The 14,894-nt window shown below is 47.6% G+C and overlaps 1 pseudogene; it reads left to right on the top strand.

Annotated features, from left to right (window-relative positions):
- Positions 1-12,740, top strand: part of LOC114024624 — a 356,699-nt pseudogene extending 343,959 nt beyond the window's left edge.
- Positions 12,741-14,894: the final 2,154 nt, after the last annotated feature.

Below are 14,894 nucleotides of genomic sequence, written 5' to 3'. Positions count from 1 at the left end.
AGGAAGGAAGGAAGGAAGGAAGGAAGGAAGGAAGGAAGGAAGGAAGGGAGGGAGGGAGGGAGGAAACACTGGATTTGGAGTCCAAGGACTTGATTCAAATTGCAGCTCTGGTACTCGAGATGATTCTACCTCTCTGGACCTGTTTCCTCATCTGCACACACACACACACATACACACACACACACACACACACACACACACATTTAAGCCTCCTTGAGGAGAGTAGTGTCTGAGACCTCTTTGTACCCCTTTCCTCACCTTGAACAAAATAGGTCTGCAGGAAGTATGTATTGATTGCCTGCTATGTACAAATATCTTGCTAGGCTCTAAGAGGATATCGAGAGTAATACAGGGCCCTGCCCCCGCCCTCCAGGACCTTACAACAGACAAAGGCTTGTTGACTGATTCATTAACTAACCTATTGATTTCGCATTAGACCTGTGCCCTTCTGTGGCTGCTGGAGCCCTTGCTGTCAAGACATCCAGGTGTCTCTGCCCCCTCGAGAGCTCCCCCTCCTTCAAACCCCTCAGCCCCAGAGCCTGCCACCTTCCCCAAGGAGGCAAGCATGGACCTTGTGACGGGAGTCACCAGTGGAGCTGAAGAGCCATTTTGCATGTATTCTGGGGGTCACCACCACTCTGACAGAGCCGCCTGTCACTCCCCATTGGGGGACCTGTCCATCTGCAGACATGCCAGGACCCTGCGCTATCTGTGGATGCGCAGACAAGTTTGTATGGGAAAGTCAGGCTCAGGATGGGTTGGGAGGCAGCAGCTGAAGCTACTTCACCCTTGGTCCTTTCAGGCCAGTCTTGAGATTCAGGGGCAAGATCTGAAAGCAAATTTTTCACAGGTGGTCTTTTAAAACGTTGTTTTTACAAAGTGACTTCTCCTTCTGTAAAACAATAGAACATAAGAGCTAGAAGGAAGCTTAGACCATGCTGGAGCTAAAAAAGGATCTTAACATGAATGTCAGAGCTAAGAGGAGCCTTAGAACATGAAATGTCAGAGCTGAGATGTCAGGGCTGGGAGAAACCTTAGAATATAGAAAGTCAGACCTGAGAGGACCCTTAGAACAGGGAATGTCAGAGCTAGAAGAGGCTTTAGAACACAGAATGTCAGGACCAAGAGAGACTTTAGAATATAGAATGTCAGGGCAGGGAGGAACCTTAAAACACAGAATATCAGGGCTGGGAAGGACCTTAGAATGAAGAAATTCAGAGCTGGGGGAACCTTAGGACATAGGAGGTCAGAGCTGAGAGGGCCCTTAGAACAGGGAATGTCAAAGCTAGAAGAGGCCTTAGAACACAGAATGTCAGGACTGAGAGAGACCTTAGAACACAGAATGTCAGGACTGAGAGAGACCTTAGAATGCAGAAAGTCAGAGCTGGAAGAGGCTTTAGAACATAGAAAGAGCTGGGAGGAACCTTAGAACATAGGAAGTCAGAGCTGGGAGAAGCCTTAGACCTTGTACTCCAATCCTTTTGTGTTACATACAAGGAATCTGGGACCCACAGAGGGGGAGTAGCATGTTCAAAGAAAAAGCAGAGCCAAGATTTGAACTTGACACCAATCCAATGCTTTTTCTACTTTTCCACAATTAATTAAACTAAGCATAGACCACATAAAATAGCTTACATACCATATAAATCTTAATAGACCAATAAAGGAGAATGAGGGGGCTGTGTTCTGTGTAAGAAAAGAGTCTTCAGGGCCCAGGGTCTGGATCCTTGTAACCTCAAGGTCTGGCTCCTCATGACCCCAGGGTCTGACTCCTTGTAACCTCAAGGTCTGGCTCCTTGCAGCCTCGGGGTCTGGCTCCTTGGGACCCCAGGGTCTGGCTCATTTGACCCCAGGGTCTGTATCCTTGCCCTCCCATCTCTGAGACCTGTAAAGTTCGTAGGCATCTTGAGGGTGCAGCCTCACTGGGTGGGACTCTCTCCCTCACTCTCACACACTGCGTCATCACAGGGTCTTGACCTGACCCAAATAGAGGGAAGGGCTTTTCTGAAAACTTAGCACACATCTCAGTTGGGAGGACGGAAAGTCCTTCAAAACCCTTCTTCAGGTTTCTCACATAAGTTCCCTGTACTCTGTGCCTTTTTCAGTCAATCTATAAACATTTATTAAGGGCCTACGATGCGCCTGGCACTGTTCTAGGCACAAAGAATGAAGCAATTCCTACTTCTAAGGGCCTTACACTCTAACAGGGCAGATAAGCTGTCTGTGACCTCCACCAAATCCTTACAGAAGTCCTGGAGCCCAAGAACCTTCACATCTTGGCCTCTCTCATCTGTAAATTCAGCATGATTACACCGTACTTTGCCCCTCACAGGGTTGGGGGTTTTGTGAGACTCAAAAGAAATCATGTTTGCAAAAAAGCTGTTTAAACAGTCCATACTTGGATGAATCCTGTAGTGGGTTCACTAGTGCAGGTTGCAACCTTCTCATGCTATGCAATTCTTGTTCTCATCCTTCCCTAAATCCTCAACAGGCCTTATCTCAATTTCTTTACATTCTGTGGACGCTAATACAGCATCCGAGCTGTCCATCTGTTGTGCTCTGAGCTCTGTAGCAGGCCTTCCCCTCCTCCCTTTCTTAGCATACATTTCCTGGATGATATCCTTCATGCCTCCTCTTATCTGCACAAGGCACAGTCTCCTTACAAACACCATGAATCTCCCCATTCCCCTTTGGAACGTCCACAGTTTTCATCGTTCAGGGCCTGTGATTTCCACGTGAATCACTGGGAGAATACTGGTGTTCAAAAGAGGAAAATGTGTTTCAAGGAAAAGTCAGGGATCATTGAATTATGAAATTATCAAATGAGATCATATGCGTAGAGCACTTAGCATAGTGCCTGGCATATAGTAGCTGCTTAATAAATGCTTATTCCCTAATGTATAATACTCAATTCAATTCAATCCAGCAAGCATATATTAAGCACCTATTCTGTATCAGACACTGTGCTCAGCTCAGGCTTCCCCTCCACGTCTGCAGCTTTCTCTCCTAAAGAATGTCTGGAGCCCCACATTTCTCACTCTCAAGAAATTCTCCCCTCTCTCAGACACTCAGCTTTGTATTGGACTCAGCATTCTCTCCACCGATCAGGAGACGCGTCTCTTGCATCTGCAGCAGCAGCATACAAAATACCCCGGGCTTGGGTGGAAGTCTGGTTACACTAGAAAATGGGAATAATGTCCGTTAACTTCAGTACTTCCAGGTCCTTTGACTCCATCTGTGGGAGTGCATCCTCCATGACCCAGAGTGTGCATGGCCCCTCCACTGGACACTTGCACTAGCTTCTGGGAACAGCAACGGAAGGGCTTTCTGGTGTAGAACTTCCTTGCAGTCTGTCCTTAGAAGAGAGGTACAAAGGGCTATTGGTAAACCTTTCCAGCATGGTAGCATCTGCCAGAGCTTGAGCCTGGCCAGCTTGGCTTTAGAGAACCCAAGTTCATCTCTGAGCCGTGATAAGACCTCAGAAGAGGACCTTAGGGGAAGAATGCTAGCAGAGAACATAAAAATATACTCGATAAATGTGAGCGATTGTTATAATTAGCAGGAGGATATTTTAGGCCCAAAACCCCTTTCAGGGCCTGCTCCCACTGAGGACAAAAGAGTAAGATGTCTCAAGACCCACAGAAGTATTTCTTGAACTGTCCCACAGGCTCGAAGCCTGGCAGGGGAAGTGTCTTGAGCCGCCAATGACTGGGGTTTGGGGAGAAAGAGCAACTGGGCTGCCAACATGCCCCCGCAGAGATGCCTCATTAGGTCACAATAGTGTCAGACCATAGCTGAAGTAGTGTTCTCACATTTTAGGAAGGATATTGATAAAACAAGGACGGCAGTGAATAGAATGTTGGGGACAGTGGATAGAATATTGGGGAGTGAGGAAGGCCTGAATTTTAATCTTACCTCGGACGCTTACTAGCTGTGTGATCCCGGGCAAGTCACTTAACCCCGATTACCTCCAAAAAAAAAAAAGAGTCAGTGGACTCCCCCTGCTTGGGAGTGTTCAAGAAAAGGCTGGCTAAATACTCTTCAGCTGTTATCATAGAGATTCCTTTGGGAGATGAGTTGGTCTAGAAGGCCTCTCTGCCTCTTCCCCCTCTAAAACTCTGTGATTCTATATAGGGGCAATGGGAGGTAGTGGAAACAACAGGGGATTTTGAATTAGAAGGCCTAGTTTGGCTGCTTATTCCTCATTCTATTCACTTTAATTCCAGTCTTCTCCCTCCAACAAGGGTAAGTCAGGTAAGAGAGGCAGGAAGAACGCATGACTCGAAGTCAGCAGAGCCCTAAGTTCAAATCCTGGTCCTGATACTTACTAGCTGTGTGACTGTAAGTAAGTCACTTCCTTTCCTCAAATCTCAGTTTCCTCATCTCTAAAATGGGAGCAGTAATCTATAAAATGGGCATTTATACTACCTGCTTTGCAGGGTTGTTGTGAGGAAAGAGCTTTGTAAACCTGGAAGCCCTAAAGTGGTAGTGGCTGCTGTTATCTTCGTGGCTGTGGACATTTTCCTAGTCTTTAGTTTTCTCATTTGTGAAGAGGAGAGGGTTGGACTAGATGATACAACTTTAATGATTCAGTGACAAGAGTGTTGATTTTTGAGTCGGAAGACCCAGGTTCTATCCTGGCTCTTCTTCTGACTAGCTCTGTGACCTTGGAGTCACATGCAACCTTTCTGGGTCTGTTTCCTCAAGGAAAAGGTTGAACCAGATGACCTTCAGTGCTCCTTCCTACTCTAAATCTACGTTGATGCCAACAGCATTTGATAAATCAGATGATCCTGGAAGTGCCCCAAGGGATGCCATCACTGCTTTTGAAACCTCAGGCCTTCACATCCTCAAGCATCCAAGGGCTGTCCCACTCTACCCAGGGCATGTGGTTTCCTTAGCAACTGTGAGAAGAAGCAAAAAATCTTGCTGAGGCAGCAGAATGGAGCTAGCTGTTAGGGTAGGAGGGAGAGGTAGAAAGTTGGAATGGGAAATTTTAAGAAGGGGTAAAAAGATTCTGCATTCCCTGGTTTTTACCCAGAAGTGCCAGCCTCACTCACTCTCTCAGTCTTTCTCCCAACCCCCTTCCTGAACTTTAAATGCCCCTTCCTTCCCGAATCAGCCAATGGAAAGGCTAATGATTCAGCCCATGTCTCTGGTTAGCACAGTCAGATGGAGCTAATGAGGCCAAGGTCTAGGGCTCGATCCCTCTGAAGGCCACAGGCTGATCTCCTGACCTTGGCCATCTGCCTGGCCTGTGCCTTGGGTTACAGGCAGGAATAATTCTCAGAATATCCTACATGGGAAAGAGAGTGGAGACCTCAAAGTTCACCTAGTCCAAACAGGACCTGAATGGAAATCCCCTCTCCAGCATCCACAGAAAATGGTCACCCTGCTCCTCCTTGAAGTGCCTGTGTATGGGAAACCCACAACCTTCCCAAAGCAGGCCAGGCCACTTGGAGGAAATTCTCATGATAAGGTTTTCCTTTCTATTTCCCTCCCCCTAACATCTACCTTTTGGTGCTTTTCTTGCCCTCTAGGGCCAAGCAGTATGGTGTCTAATCATCTTCCACATGATAGCCTTCAAAATACAGGGTCCTCAACAAAGTTTTATTAAGCACCTATTAAAGAACTGGAGGTAAGCAGGTAGATTGAGCACAAACCTTTCTCTCAAGAAACTTAAGTCAAATGAGAAGAAAGATAAGTACAAAAAATGGTACTCAGGAGAGAGAGAGAGAGAGAGAGACAGAGACAGAAACAGAGAGACAGAGAGAGAGAAGAGAAGAGAAATTTGAGGAGAGAGACCACTTGGCCCTTGAGGGAGGGAGGGTGTGAGAAAAGGGGTAGATCAACAAAGACTTCATAGAGGAGATGTTATACACAGAGGTACCTGTGTTGAAACATCTAAAATTCTGATATGGCTGGAACATAGACTTTATGAAGGGACTGATGTAAGGCAGGGTAGAGCCAGTTGTATATGTAAAGACAATAGGGAGCCACTGAAGATTTTTGAATAGAGGAGTGATATGGTGAGAGCTGGGCTTTAAGAAGATTATTAGGCAGCTGTTCTGGGGGCGGACTGGAGAGAGGAGAGATTCATAGGGGGGACACCAATTAGGAGGCTGTTATAAGAGTCCAGACCAGAGATCATAAAGGCCTGAACTAGAGGAGTAGCTATGTGCAAAGGGAACATATGTGAGTCATGTTGTGAAGATAGACCACACAGCTGACTAGATGTGGAAAGTGAGAAAGAGAGGAGAATCAGGAGTGATTCTGAAATTGGCAGCCTTGGTGACTAGAGAATGATAGCATCCTCGATAAAAATAGGGAAGTGAGGATAAGCAGGAGAAAGGGAGGTAAGGAAACGGAGGTAACAAGCATAGAAGAGTCTTTCTAAGAATTTGACTGTGGAAAAGGAGAAGCAATCTAAGCATAATGAGTGCTGATAAAGAGAAAAGACAACTTTTTCATCAGAAAGTGGAGCAAAGGAGGCAAAAGTGGGGGATGCCAAAGTGGAGTTTTGAAATGTGGAGTAGTGGAGAAGAGGGAGCTCAGGGCAGATGACTTTGATTTCCTCAGTAAAGCAAAAGTCAAAGGAGCTCTGCTGAGAAAGAGTTGGGAAGCAGAGGATTTGAGAAGAGTTTGGAATCCCCATTGTGGGGAGTGAGGCAGAAAGTCAATCAGGGAAGCCTAAAGGATTACCAAGCATCAGGGAGTGTCTGGGTGAGACTGTGTACCATAAATTGTAGCGTATTTAGTCAGCACAGTTTGGGTTAGTGCGAATCTCTGTCATCAGCTATTCTCTCTCCCAGAGGTATTTGCTTTGTAAGCCAGATCTCTCAGTATAGAATGGAAGGTGTCCTACCTTAGTAGTAAAAGCGTAGGCTTTTATGTGTTGTTTTTTTTTTTTTTGGTAGGTATTTGCAGAGGCAAGAAACTTTCCCATTAGACTATGAGTTCTTTGAAAACAAGGACCATTTTTTGCCTTTATTTGTATTCCCAGCACTTAGCATAGTACCTGGTACATAGTAGGTGCTTAATAAATACTTGTTACCTGACTTACTTTCTGGTTCCTTTAAAATAGGGATTCTTAACCTTTTCTGTATCCTGAACCCCTTTGGAAGTCTAGTGAAGCTATGCACCCCTTCTCAGAATCACATTTTCAATCCATAAAGTAAAATGCATAGATTATGAAGGAAAACATTTATATTGAAATAGTTACAAAAAACATATTAAAAAAAAAAAAACAAGTTCACAGACCTCAGGCCTCAGAACAATCCCTGTGAATCTAAGAGGCTGAGTGGTGGAGTGACCAGGGGGTTTGGTCTTGACACAGAAGATGTAGATTCAGATCTGGCTTTGAACACTTAACAGCTGAGTGAACATGGGCATGTCACTAAGTGTCCCTATGCTTCTATTTCCATCAGTAAAATGAGACCAATGATACTTCTATCTACCCCCAACAGACTGTTGCTCAGAAGGTACTTTGCAAACCTTAGAACAGGATATACATGCAAGCTGTTGCTATTATTTTCACCCATAGTCTCCAGGACTCGGCCTGCTTCTTTCCTTTTAAATGACTTTCTCATATCCCCTGTATGTGCTGCTGGTCTTTCGTTCCCTCTGCCCTTATCTGGGCTCTTCTGAGGCTGCCAATAGAATGATCCCTCTGCTCTATTGTCTGAGCTGCTAACCTGCTGCTGTAAATCCCAAGTCTTATCCTGCCCAGGAATTTATTGCTTTCCTGGGGACTGTGAGCTGCTGAGAGGTTGGGAACTATAAAGCAGCAACTAGGAAGGGCCTGAGGGCCCTGACTTGGAGAAACGGGGGAAATGGTGCAGAGTGGGGAACATTCTGTGATGAGAGGTAAGGTTGTCACACCTAGGCCAGTGTGAGGAACGGTTGGTCCGTGATCAGGGTCAGACCTATCCCTAAGTCAGTGACCTATTGTAAGATTAAGATCTGCAGCCTGGCCAGGGGGCAGTCTGGAGCCAAGATTATGGCTATAGTGAGTGACCAGAGACATGCCAGCAAGGGGATGGGGGTGGGGAAAAGGGCTGGATTATTTAAGGTAAGGGTTCTTAACGATGTGCCATAGACCCTTTTGGCAGTATGGTAAAGCCTATATGTGCCCTCTCTGAATATTTTTAAATGCACAAAATAAAACACACAAGGTTACAAAATAATCCAAAAGTTAGTACAAGTATAGGGTAGTTTTTTTTTTTTCATTCCTCAACAAGTCCCTGGATCCCCTCCCTCTGAAATCTATGGACTCTGTGAACCCCAGATTAAGAACCTCTGATCTAGGGAGATCTACAGCTTCAGTACTCTGGGCCTCTTCTGAAGGCATGCTCCCAAGAGACTCCTCGGAGGCAGGAAATTGAAAGCATGAATCTTGCCTTCCAGGCAGGGGCCGGTAATGACATGAGGAAAGAATTTAGAGCTGGAAGACACTTAGAGGTCATCCAGTCCAATGTCCTTATTTTACAAGTGAGGAAACTGAGGCCCAGAAAAGGAAAGGGATTTGATGAGTGTCACATGTTAAGTAGGAGGCAGATTTGAACCCAGATCCTCTGACTCCAAATTTGACACTCTTTCCATTAAACCACACTGCTCAAGGATCCATTTGCGGCCAGAGACTAGAGTCAGAGGGCCTAGTTTCCGGCCCTCTGCCTCTCTAGGTTTATTGCACATCATTCTCCTTCATGCAATCTCCATTCCAGTTCCCCATACAGAATATGCCACCTTTATACTTTGCACGGCCAGGTGTCCCAGGTCCAGAATGCATTCTCCCCACCCTCACATCTGCCTCTTGGAAACACAGGCTGCCTTCAAAGGTACCTGCCACCTCCCTCCATGAGATCTTTTCCCTCCCTCTACCTCCCACAGCTCTCCCTGCCCCTCGATATAACTTTCTATTAATTGTATATCCTATGTACTTACTTATCCCCTCCTCTAGTAGAATGTAAGCCCCTTGAGATCAGAGACTCTCATTTTTTGTCTTGATACCTCCAGTGGATAACACAGTGCCTGACACATAGTAGGTGCTTAATGAATGCTTGTTGGTTGAATTTCTTAAGACATGGATGGGGCTAAGAGTGCTGCCTGAGCCTGAGGTTAGCCTATGACTGTGGAATAAACTTTTTTTGGTGAAAAGGTAACCGGCCTTTGGAGGGACAAACCCATGACCTTGGCCTCATTAAGAGAGGCTCACCAACTGAGCCAATCTGGCTTCTTCTGAAAACAAATATGGGATGGAGGCGGCGCCATTGCGGGGGACTTGTGGGGCTTGGCAGGACAACAGCAAGATGGTGCCATCACTTTCTACGGCTCAGTGGCACAGCAACTGGGCACACACCTCCCCCTCCTGTTTCAGGGGTTAAAGAGATGACGCGGGGCAGAGGGCAATCATGGAATTTCACAGAGCACCAGATTGCTCCGGGCCCTGAACACAAAAAGAACAGAGAGGGAAGGGATCTCAGAAGTCATCTGGTCCAACCTCCTGCTTTTACAGATGAGGGAACTGAGGCCCAGAGAGGCTACAAGGTCTGCTTCTACAGTGGGCACTTGATAAATGCTTGTTGCTCATTGGCCCCACATCTTGGACTGCAATCCAGGCCAGGGCTCACTGATAACAGGACAGAATAGCTCCGCCCCCCATTTCTGCAGCTCTCTAAGGTCTATGAAGCACTTAACTCACCACCACCCTGTGTGGTGCCAGCCAAGATTGTGCTGAGGAAACTGAGGTTCGGACAGACCGAGAGCCCAGTGTGGAACTCAGGTCTCTTGACTCCAAATCCATTCATACCTCACTGTATAGAAGTAGGAACAAGCCAAGAACTGGGGTTTATTCAGTTTAGCAAAGATATCTTAAGCACTCCTCCCTCCCACCTCCCCCCATCCTCTGTGATGGGATTACAGACACAAAAGTGAGAGAGGCCCTGCCTTCAGGGGCCTTACCTGTTGGGGGGAGGGCAGGCTAGGAAATAACACTGGAGGCTGCTGGGTTCAAACTCCAGCTCTGCAATGACCTTGGACAAGTCTCTGGGCTTCAGTTTCTTCATCTATTGAAAGAGGGGATACACATGGCTAGTGATGTCAGAGGCAGGGCTTAGACCCAGGTCTTTCTGACTACAAGGCCATCTCTCTATCCACTATTCCCCAATACCTCTCTAAAACTGAGTCCTGGAAAGACTGTGTTATATCCCACGGGAAGGAAGCTGCAGAGACAGGATCTGAACGCAGGTCCTCTGACTCCAGAGGCTAATGTTCTTTGTGTTTTATCAAACTGCCTTTAAAAAGTGCCTGTGAGGGGCAGCGAGGGGGCACAGTGTAAGCACCGGCCCTGAAGTCAGGAGGACCTGAGTTCATATCCAGTCTCAGACCAAACACTTGATACTTACTAGCTGTGTGACCCTGGGGAAGTCAGTTAACCCCAATTGCCTAAAAAAAAAGTGCTTATGGATGGATCTTTCTGCAGAACAGGGGGACGCATGGATGAAGGGTCTCACCTGTCCGTAGGCTCAGGCCCTTCTCTCTTCCTTCTCTCTGCAGATTTGAAAAAAGCCCCTGATCAGGAAGAGCAAGGAGGGGTGATCTGGAGAATGACAGGTGGCCTCTTCAGCATCACCAAGGGAGCTGTGGGGGGCCACTCTAGGAGGTGTCGCCTGGGTGGGGAGCAAGAGTCTGGCGTTCACCAAGACAGCTGTGACCACGGTGCCCACTGCCGGCATGGGGCTGGTGAAGGGCAGCATGTCCGCTGTCAGCAGCGGCGTGGGGGCGGTGGGCTCTGCCGTGGCCGGGAAGGTCCCTTTCACCACCAGGAAGAAGGATAAGGCCGATTAACTTCAGGGTGGAGGAGCCCTCCATGGCTGAAGGCCATGCCCAGATCCTCATCTGTCTGCAGGACTCCCTTTCTTCAGACAGACGAGCCCAGCCCTCCTCTGGCCCATCCACTGCTCCCCAGGCCACAGCTAGAAGCAGTTTCCTCTGCTCCCCATCTCCCTCCACCACCTAGGCCTGCTAGGCTCAGGCCAGATCCTGGCCACAGCTTTTCATGGTGTCATCCCCAGCCTGGAGCTCCATCTCTCAAACTAGGCAGGGAAGATGGTTCCCAGGGCCTCTGAGGGTGGCCTTCAGGGAGATATAGTGACCAAGGGGACTGGGGTCCTGAAACAGACCAGGGTCAGCTGGAAAAGCAGCCAGAGCCCAGAACTGCTTCTTCTGCCCACTTGGCTTAAACATCACTGTTCTTGACCCCAGCCAAAGCCAAAGCTTCCTTCTCCTTCAGCATGGGTAGGACCGAGTTCTCTCCCAATTCTCCCTAGCACCCACTTGTGGCCTCTAAACCTAGAGACCATAAAGTATAGACTCCTACAATTCCAGCACTACACAGGGACCTTGGATATCATCTCATCCTCATTTGGATAGATGGGGAAACTGAGTCCTACTGACCCCTCAGGGTGACCTTTCATGGGACACAGGGAACGGGAGCATCAAACATGGATAGGTTAGGGTTTGAACTGAGCCCAACACCAGCTGGTCCAATGGGTGACCACATCTGAAAAACAACCCATAGAATGTCAGCTCCCTGAGGGCAGGTACTCCCTCATTTTTTTGTCCTTGTGTCCCTGGTGCCTATTATACAGTAGGCACCTGGGAAATGATTTTTAAATGGAATGGATGGGATTAATGGCAGAGCCAGGGCCAGAACCCAAGTGTCCTACCTCCCAGGCCAGTGCCCCTCCTGCCATGCTACAGCGGCTGTGCTCATCTTTGCCCGCTGCCCAACTTGGAGCCAAACACGTTGCAGCAACCCCATAGTCTGCATGCTTCCAGATTCCATGGTTTCTTTAATCACAGGGGCAGGGGGTTCTCCCTTACCCTTGAGTCCTGGAATGTGATAAAGGGACAAGGCCCAAGACCTGGCCCCCAGGTCCTCAGAAATGGCCATTCTTTGGGTGGTGGAATGGGGGGGGAGGGTAAGGCTGACCCTTGCTGCCGGGTCAAGGCCAGTCACATTGAAGGTGGGAGTTCCTAGTCATTAGGGAGCCAATAGAAATGGCCTCCCCATGGCTATCTTTATCCTGCCTCTCCTGGCACACCTTGGACCAATGGACAAGGCAAGGTTAGACAGTTCCAGAAGGGATTCAGGCATTTGTCTGGTGTCCTATGGAGAACTGGGGAGGAGGGAAGAAGAACAGCTGAGCTTGACATCTGAGCCACCCTAATTGTCCCCCCAGTGACATCACACAGGAATACCACCCCTCAGGGTCATCCCCATGACCTGGGCAACATGAGATTCTCCCAGCCTCCTCCCCAGAGATGATCCCACCAAGTCACATAGAATCCCAGAGTTGGAAGAACCTCAGATGTGAACCAGCCCTACCCATGTCTGAACAAAAACCACTCCCCAACTTAGTCCTGCCTCTCCATCTTCTTGCACCTGAAGTTCTAATGCAGGAGTTTAAGCTTGCAGGAGAAAAGAGCCACCTATGGTAGGACCTAGCTCAGGTGAGAAGTCTTCTCTGGAGCTGGCCAGTGGCCCTCTTCTTGTCCCTTCAGGTTCTCCAGAGCACTCAGAGGAACACGTCAAAGGCTTGACCCCAAGGGGATCTGCTCTTCCCCTCCCTCAGCCCAGAAAAGGGGGCAGTGATGGGGATTCTGGCAAGTATCCCATGGCCTTGTGTTGGGGTGGGGTGGGAAGCATCCGTGTAATTTTAATGACAATAAAGTTTGAAAGTGAGGATCTTTGGGCTTGTGCTCTGTTATTCAAAGATGGCGGCCTGAACAAAGAGCGGCAATAAGCAGGAAGTGAAGTCCTTTCTCAATGAGCCCCAGTATCCTGGATGAGGCAACAGCTGAAAAAGCAACTGTGTTAAGAACACTGGCTACACTGGGCGTCCAGAACGAGGGCAGGGATTGTCCTGGGGTGTTCTGCTGTGACCTGACCCCATTTAGAGCATTGTATTCAAGCCTGAGTCCCACTTTTTAGGAAGGGCAGCCAAGATGATGGGGGGCCCTGAGATCAAGACCATGACACGTTAAGATCACTTGGGAGAATTGGAGACATTTAGTCTGTAGAAGAGAAGCCTGGGGGAGAGGGGGGACAGGGAGAGGACCCATTTTTACTGTGTTGCCATATTTAAAGGGTTGTTATATAGGAAAGGAGGCAGCTAGGTGGTACAATGGATAGAGCATTAGGCCTGGAATCAGAAAGACTCATCTTCCTGAGTTCAAATCCTCAGACACTTACTAGCTGTGTGACCCTGGGCAACTCACTTTACCCTATTTGCCTCAGTTTCCTCATCTGTAAAATGAGCTGGAGAAGTAAATGGTCTCAGGGTTGGGGGTGGTAAGAGCCATCACTCCCTAGGAATCCTGGATTTTTTCCACTCCTAAGGGAGCCCCACCCAGGCTAGTACTATGTGTCGCAATGTTCTGATTTGTTTGGAAGCCCAGTGATAACTTTTAAGTCCCTGGGAGAGGCAGAGAGCCAGAAGAGACAGCAGAGGACATGTCTAGACCGTTTGTAGATTCAGGTTTGAGTCCTTTGTGTTTCTATTGAGGTAAAATCTGCCCTTTACTTGGTGTTTTGTTAGCCTGAGTGTTTGCTTCATAGTAAGGTACCTTTAGACCCTATCCAAGTTGTGATATTCCTAGGAGAAACCAGTGACAAGGCTGAAAGCTGGAAACCCCCAAGAAGTCCTGTCTGTATGACCTTGGATAATGGGCCCTGAGTTACATGCAAGACAGGGAGAAAATAACCTAGTTCAGCCTCAGGGTATGAGGCTTACGAGAAAAGAAGGGGGCCCTCCCAGAACTGGGGGATTACCTTTAAATTCCCAATGAGCCAGCTGCCCCTTTAAGGTCTTGAATAAAGGAAACCCATCTAGCCTGCAGTCCAAAGGCGACCCTTTCCTGGGTAAAATGAGTCCCATTCATGAGCTTCAAATCCTATAGCCACTTGTACTTGGGAGGACAACCTCTCCCTCTCATACTTTCTCACGTGAGTTTATCTGCATCCCAGTGAAACCTGAAACCCAGGAACTATTGTCCCCATTCCACAGGAGAGAACATTGACCCACCGATACACAGTGGCTGCCCCAAAGTCCATCGTCCCTGAATATCCACTGTTTCGTCCTCAAGGCTAACATTACAGGGCCAAAGAATGGGGTGGAATTGGGGGAACAGGAAGTAACCCAAGATCGGGCTTTGTAGCACTTCTCTGAAAAGGAAAGATTAGGACCGAAGGATTTAGACCTGGCAGAGATCTTAGATCTCATCTAATCTCCCCTTTCATCTTACACTGAGGACTCTGAGGCCAGGAGAGGAAATCAAGAGACACCTTGGATGGATTCAGAATAGCTCCGTGACCCCAGACACATCACTTAACCTCCCAATGCCTCAGTTTCTTCATCTGTAAACTGAAGATAACAATACTTATAATATTTACCTCTCTGGATTATTATGGGAATCAAATGGAATTATAAAGATTTGCTCAGTTGAATTAATGATGGATGCAAGGTGCTTTGTAAACCTTAAAGTGCTATGTAAATCATAACTGCTGTTAGTATATCATTATTATTATTATTATTGAGAGGCAGCATGGAATATTAAATAGAAAATTGATCTTGAAACCTCCCTTTTGGTACACACTGGCTGGAGAAATCTGGGCGCGTTCTTTAACCTCCCACTGTTCTGAGGCAAGAAGCTACAGAGAAGGTGTTCACCAGCCCTGGGAGAAGACGTTTCCTCACCTGGAAGTTCCCTACACCAATGAAATCTCTAACCCTACCCTATGGTTATCGTCATTAATTATCCCAAAGTCGTCGAGAGGGGAGAGAGAGACACAGAGACAAAGACACAGAAAGCGAGACACAGAGACAAAGACA

The sequence above is a fragment of the Vombatus ursinus genome, unplaced genomic scaffold (genome assembly GCF_900497805.2).
Source record: "Vombatus ursinus unplaced genomic scaffold, bare-nosed wombat genome assembly UNPS02014822.1, whole genome shotgun sequence".
Classification (NCBI taxonomy): Eukaryota; Metazoa; Chordata; class Mammalia; order Diprotodontia; family Vombatidae; genus Vombatus; species Vombatus ursinus.
Note: the sequence above shows the minus strand (reverse complement) of the source record. Positions and strands in the feature narration are given on the sequence as shown.